Source organism: Erpetoichthys calabaricus, chromosome 17, assembly GCF_900747795.2.
Source record: "Erpetoichthys calabaricus chromosome 17, fErpCal1.3, whole genome shotgun sequence".
Taxonomy (NCBI): Eukaryota; Metazoa; Chordata; class Cladistia; order Polypteriformes; family Polypteridae; genus Erpetoichthys; species Erpetoichthys calabaricus.
Window position 1 is genome coordinate 33606849 of NC_041410.2, and position 7273 is coordinate 33614121.

Consider the following 7273-nt stretch of genomic DNA (forward strand, 5'->3'; position numbering starts at 1 on the left):
CTCAAAGTTAAAAGTGTTACTATCGGTCAAAGCCCGCCGGCCTTTTCTAAAAGAGTCATCTGTTTTTAGGATAAAGGAATCTTGTTGCCCACACACGGAATCGCTGCCAAACTATAAAGATTTTAAAATGAAAAGAAAGAAAGAAAGAAAGAAAGAAAGAAAGAAAGAAAGAAAGAAAGAAAGAAAGAAAGAAAGAAAGAAATCGGATCAGTCTTGCTACAAAAAATAAAGCGACAACGTAACATTTTATTTTAAATTCTTCTCATTATTATGTGAATATTACAGATGGTCCAAAATTGCTTGTAATACAGGCTCTTAAAAATCGGTCTTTATACCAAGTTCCATTACTCTGGTTTGTAGTCACTGCTCACTTAACATGCTTAATTTAACTTGTTGGATCGCATAATATGCGCGGACATGAACTGGTATATCGCCATTTTCAGACGTGTAAGCAGATTATTTGCACTGTAAAGCAGATAAGTGGAGTGCTGGCTAATGAAGATATCAGTTGCCCTTTACAGATAAGATTACGTGCACTGCTGGCCTAAGACTTTCGACTCATGCGCTCGATTCTGCGGGATGCTCTTTGTTTGCCCAGCAAGTACGTGTCGCACATCGCTTTCCTTCCACGTTGCGTTTTCCATAAGACCCTTGCAATTTTTGTCAGCACTTCACTGGGATCCAACTTTTTTTATTTTTACCTGTGCCAGTGTCGAATTTGCGTGTTCTCCCCAGGTCTGTCTTTGTATTCATTGGGTACATTATTAAAAATCAAGGTTCTGAAATGGCTTCATGCTGGGTTGTGTGTTCACTTGACTAAACCATTTCATTCTAGAAATTTGTAATTTGTATGTAAACATGCGTTTTGGGGGCTTTGAAAAGTTTCGTAATATGTGGACAAAACAAACTTCATGAATGTATAGCTGGCTAATAGCAGGATACCGAAAGATGAAGAAAACTTGAACTTAGCCTAAGTGATTATATTCAGACATGTTATGAGTCAAAATAAATCCAAGTTCTTTTTGTAACCTTCATGGAGATCCTTTGGGTAGTAAAATGGTACCCCCTTGGCATCTCACTGAAGGACCACTTTAGCGCAGCTATCTCTTAGTGTCCAGTGACGCTGACTTGAGTGGCTTACATGAGACCCGATATGAGGTGGTCCTTTAAGTCCATACACACAAATTTAATTACCATTTTAACTAATTGTAGTGATGCGCATTAAAAAAAATTAGCTTTCTTGATTATAAAATCACACAATAACTCGGGGGATTTTCTTCTCATTTTCTCTTTAGATTCAATAACACTAGCACGTCTTTCACTTTTCTGAACTCATTTTCTCCAATAAATGCTCGCAATGCATTTTAACCCATTTTAAGTTAAGACAGATACATTGATTAACACCCAGCTAAAGTCCCAACCTTCACTCTAAATCGGACATCAACTAAACCGTTTCCATTTTGTTACTGAGTAGAACAACTTGTGTCGCTTGTAAAAAATTGAAACGTGCATTGTAATACAATTTAAGACGGGTGGGATAAACGCAGAAATGACAATCCCAGTAAATTAATGAAATTGTCAGCGCAGTAACTGTAATGTCACTTCCCTTTACCTTTGGGTTTTGGAAGATGCATAGATAGATGGATGGAAAGACAAATGAATGGATAGATAAATGGACTGAAGTCCTCATGAGATTGTGATTGGATTTAGGTTCGATTTTTATTTCACATACTGGGAGAGGAAAGTGAAATTCTTGCATTACAAGTTTTGGGGGGGTTAGTATGGTGTGAGCTCAGGGAGATGCAGTGAAGATTCCCACCTTAATGAAAGGACAAGTGTGTGTGTGTGTGTGTGTGTGTGTGTGTGTGTGTGTGTGTGTGTGTGTGTGTGTATGTGCGTGTGCGCGTGCGCGCGCGCGTGTGTATGTACTGTATATCTGTGTGCCTATCCGGTTGCTAAGTCTTTGTTATATGTCATTTGGTATGGTGGATAATATTGAATGCTTGTGATACCCCATCTGTTAAAATGAAAGAAGAAATTAATTTTATTACTCCATGCATAACAAAATACATTAGATGGTGCAATGGAAATGTAACACTGAGTATTTGTCCAACAGAGAGTCAGGCAGGGTGGACAGCTTGTTAGATTTTTCTTAGACGGGTAGCACAGTTAGGCAATAAAACAATAAGATGATATAAATAAATGCATAAAATAAGCATAGCAGAAGAATGTCCTAATGTGCATATAACAAAAGAGGACCGTACAGACATATTGTTCACACGGTTTAACAGTAATAAAAAAACTTACGGAGAACACTTTAAGCTCCTGCAGTTCTAAAGGGCTGACAATATGAAATCCCTATTTTCATTCATTTGCAGAATATATGCATTTCAATCAATTCTTCCATCTATTATGCTTTTATTATCAAGCACTCTTAATCCAATTCAGTGCTGGTCGCTTATGTATTTCAGTAGCAGACATAAAACAAGAACCAAGTCTGGATGAGCCTCCAGTCCACAGCAGAGCAAAGTCACACCAGACCAGTTTGGAGTCTACTGAAAGGAAACATCGCCTCGTGACTGGGCAGTGGAGTGGCCAGTGGTTTTAGTCCCCAAATGCAGACTAACAAAAGATGCTTGGCCAAGCCCACAGGTCGTTAAAGCCTAATAATATTGACTACCTGCTATGGACCACTAGGGACATCAAGGGGTGACATTTGGGGCCCACTATGGGCATCAAGGGGCTTTGACCAACACTTGATGGTAGGTCAGCAGGACACTAACAGATTAAGAAAACCTGAACTCAACCTGTGGTTTTGTATGCAGAGAGAGTCCTTTTAAAATCATGACCCATTGGTATTTCAGGAATCTGTTAGCACCTATTAATTTTGATTTATGGAGTTTGCTACAGATTAAAATAAAGAAAGGTAGATGGTTCTTTTGGGAACCAAAAATGGTTCACCTATATGGCATCACATTAAAGATCCAGTCGGGCACCTTTTATTTTTAAGAGTGTAAACGAGGACAAAACATAAAGCTTTACATTAACTCTAGCTTATGTAATTGTAAGCAGCATGAGTCCAAGATCCTATTTCTCAAATTTGTTAACATCTGTTAATGGTAATTTTTGGAACCTGATGCAGATCTAATTTTTTTTTGTAGAACATACCTGTGGATGATTCTTTTGGGAACTAAAAATGGATTCCCTATGACATGTCTCTGCATGATACACCACTGACATTTTTATTTTTAAGTGTGAATCACTCCTAAAAATAAAGGTACCAGAGTGGTTCTTTAAAGCGATGCTATAGGGGCACCACGAGCCATACTGAGATTATGCCATGCACGCTGAACAAGGAACTGTGATCACTGATTTCTTTTAGGAACCTTTTCAAAGTCCAAAGCACCAATTTCTTATGCAGAGAACCCTTCCCAGTATTAAATAGTTCTTTAGTCAGCGAAGGTTTTATGGGGAACCAGAGAACCAAGTAAAGAGCCATTGCATAACCAGTATTAATGAGAGTGTAGAGACCCCTAAACCGGATTTTATAATAAAGATAAAGACGTGCGCAAAAGGCATTTCATGGTCGGGCTTTTTAAATTGTACACGCTACTTAGGCATGACCTAAATGTATTAGCGAGCCACACATTACGAAATGCTATGCAATCGAAAAGTCACATTGTTTTTTTTTTTTTTAGGGAAACGAATAATAGACGCAACATATGCTTTATTGTTTTTTTCCTGTTTCGCATTATATTTTTGATTATTATAACATATGAACTTGAAGCCACTGGTGTTTTTGGAGCACAGGGATATTCTTATCTATCCATTTTCGACAAAACAATACAAAGAGATTCAAGTGTCCTAGAAGCTTTATGAAATGCCGGAGTTATCATTAGCTCGCACCCCCCCCCCCCCATAAACCCAAACCCCGCCCTCGTACATTCGCGCGGCTAAACATTGAGGACTTTATGAGCAGTGCGGTGCAGGGGGCTCTGCTCGTCCTTGTGATGCAGATGATTTCCTGTCCATTGGTGGCGGACAGCTGAGCGGAATGCGCCTCTGGCAATGGACATACAGGGAAGCTTTTACGAGAAGTCCGCTGTGTACACTCGTACTTCAAAGCAAATGGGGGCATTGATTAACGGCGGAATAAAATCCCGGCTCCCTAATGCGGAATACCGCTGTGAGCTTCTCCGTGGCATCTGAGCCGGGAGCTGCCAGCACTTGCCTGGGAACAGAGCAACATCTCTGTTAAACGTTTATTATTATTATTATTATTATTATTTCGATCTGATTTTTTTTACATGAATACAAAAACAACACCTTGTAGAGAAGACCTACAGTCACGAAAACTCAAGGGTCTCGACTCCTCCTCCGCAGACCTGCTGCCGTCTTCTCGCTTATCAGCAAGATGTTTTTATTCACAGTTAAACTTGTCCGTGCGTGTAAAATACCCTGCCATTCTCGGTCTTTTCTACAAAACAAACACACACACACACACGCACACACACACACACGCACACACACACGCACACACACACACACACACACACACAATTAAATGTGATGTGGTTGTTTATTAGAAATCAGCCAAATGTTCCCTTTACATAGAATTTGGATGTTGTCAGTAAACGACATGAGCTCATGAAACGCATTGGACAATAATGGAAATGAAAACAACCTGGGGCCACAATAATTTGCGCCTTTTTGATTGTTATTGGTTAATATAAAGAGTTTTGTGGTGAATAATATCAAAGTGCCCAAATTTCGTGTATTCAGACTGCCCCGACGATAGGACACCGACTGATCACGTCTCCTGATTCTCCTTACCGTTACAGGTTCTTCCTTTGGTTTCATGATATTCGCCAATGCCTGCACGATTTGGGAAAGTAGGATCAGCAGGATAGGCACACTTTAGTGTAATTCCAGAGGGAAATTTGTTTGCAGCTGCAAAGTAAAACATAAGGCATTATTAACACTGACAACTAGCGCTGTTATAAGTAAACTTGATCAAGATCTGCAAAAAGACGAATTGTCTTTAACGGTGCACAATGATAATAAGAATAATTTCGTATTCAGCATCGTAACAGAATTCAAAAATGCTTATAGCCCTGGGAATAAAAGAGTTTATAAATGTGCTGCTCTTTACTCTCGGGAACCTAAATCTGCAGGCTGTTGGCAGCACCTGAAATTTAGGAAAAGAGGATAACTAATGTCTAACAGAACTGACCCCGGCTTCTTTCTGACCTGTTTGTTTTATTCTTACTACAACTCTTTTAAGTTGGTTCTGAATGAAAATACAACATGAGTTGGCTTATTAGACATGGCATAATAAGAAACAAAACAGGACGAAAAGTACAATCCACTAACAATTTTATAACTGACAGTACAAGAAAGAGCCCCATGACACCAGCGTCTGGGCCATCAGGTGGTCGAGATATACTCCCAAATATAACGGTTCCTTGATGGGACATCAATAGGACGTGATGTTCTTCATCGAACCATGTCATTCTGGCACGGTTTCTTCGTATATGACATTGGTTCTTTGGAATTTGAAAATGATGTGTGGACAAAACAGACATCTTTAATGTTTACCTACTGTATACTAACAGATAACAGCAAGGGTTGTTTAGAAATTATGGACCCACTGATATTTCAAAAATCTGTTATCATCTACTTATGGCTGCTCATGGCTATTTGTGCATGTTACAATCCAAATAAGCGAAGGTTCTTTCAGGAGAGATCCCCTAGCCTAGGCCATAAGTTAAGGCAACGCACAGAAAAAAAAGACTTCGGCACCTTTATTTTTAAGAGTGCAGAGCGTTCCACCCACTGGAGCTTCTTCAAAATGACGGGTCTTGATTCTAAATTGGCCCTAGTGTGTGCTTGGTGTGTGGGATTAGTTCCCTGCCTTGTGCCCTGTGTTGGCTGGGATTGGCTCCAGCAGACCCCCGTGACCCTGTGTTCGGATTCAGCGGGTTGGAAAATGGATGGATGGATAAACGGCACTTCTCTGGGTTGTGTGGTTGGTTCTTTGTTAACTCACTGCTTGAAGGAGATGCATTTCATTCTGGGAAGAGTTCTTTGCAAATTAATCTGGTTCGTTTGTCTTTGAAAAGAATTCTAATTTGTGAACAAAACAGACCCCTTTAATGTACAGTAGGTTACCAGGCAGATAAAGAAACCCCGAGTTTAGCTTGTGTTATTGTATACAGCAGGAGTCTCTTTGAAATCGGGAAGCCATTTGTATTTCACAAATCTGTTATCATTTATTCATGGTCATTCATTGAGCCTGATACAGATCTATAAATAAAGAGTCTTTCTGAAACCTGTACAGATAGTTCTTATGGTAACTGTTCCCCTATATGGTATATTTATTTTAAGGGTGTAGCATCAATGAACTTAAAGCGCCTTTCTTACAGTTCGTTAACAAGGTTGTTCACCAGTCATTACAGTTCCTTGGATGGTATACATTACATAATCTCAGAGTGGATCATAATTTGATGTCAATTTATTTGATAATTTAAAATTTATAAAATACAACAACATAGCTGTGCTGCCTCACCCTTCCATTGATCCGGGTTTAGTGTCGTGTCTTGTCACCATGTGTGTGAAGTTCACATGTTGTCCTCGTGTGCACGTATTCTTTTGTTTTTTCTTCACATCTAAGAACTTCCGCATTAGTCTGATAGATAACAATTAATTATTTGTCTGCCCTTGTATTAATACATGACGTTCAAAAAATTTCCGCACTTTTAGATTTTCGTTGGAAATGGTGAAGGCGGGAGGAGTAGTAGGCTAATTGGGCATTAAAAGGTTTGTATACGACGCTGGGAAAATTGCATAGCAAACGAAGGTGACTATGTAGAAAAGTGATGTAATTTGTTTGTTGAAATTCTTAATAAATGGAATAAAAAAAGCGAGGAAACTTATTTTACGTCCCTCGTATGTGTGTGTTCTGTTCAATCTGAATGTGCAACATAATACGAATGCGATGATTCAAACGTTTCAAAATTCGACTTTAAGGTCCGAATTTATTCATCCAGAGATCTGGTTACACATTGTATTATAGATGCTAACACTATGAAGATTAAATTTTCTGAAGATGTGATGTTGTGCACTCATGCACTTGACCTCCACATCCGCTCTGTTTAGAAGTGTGCAATTACATCACTTCATAACAGAGTTGGCAATGTTTTTAATTGGAGGAACTTCGTCCTCCGCAGACCCCGTGGAGGAGAGGCTAGCAGGTTGCCACGAGCAACCCTCG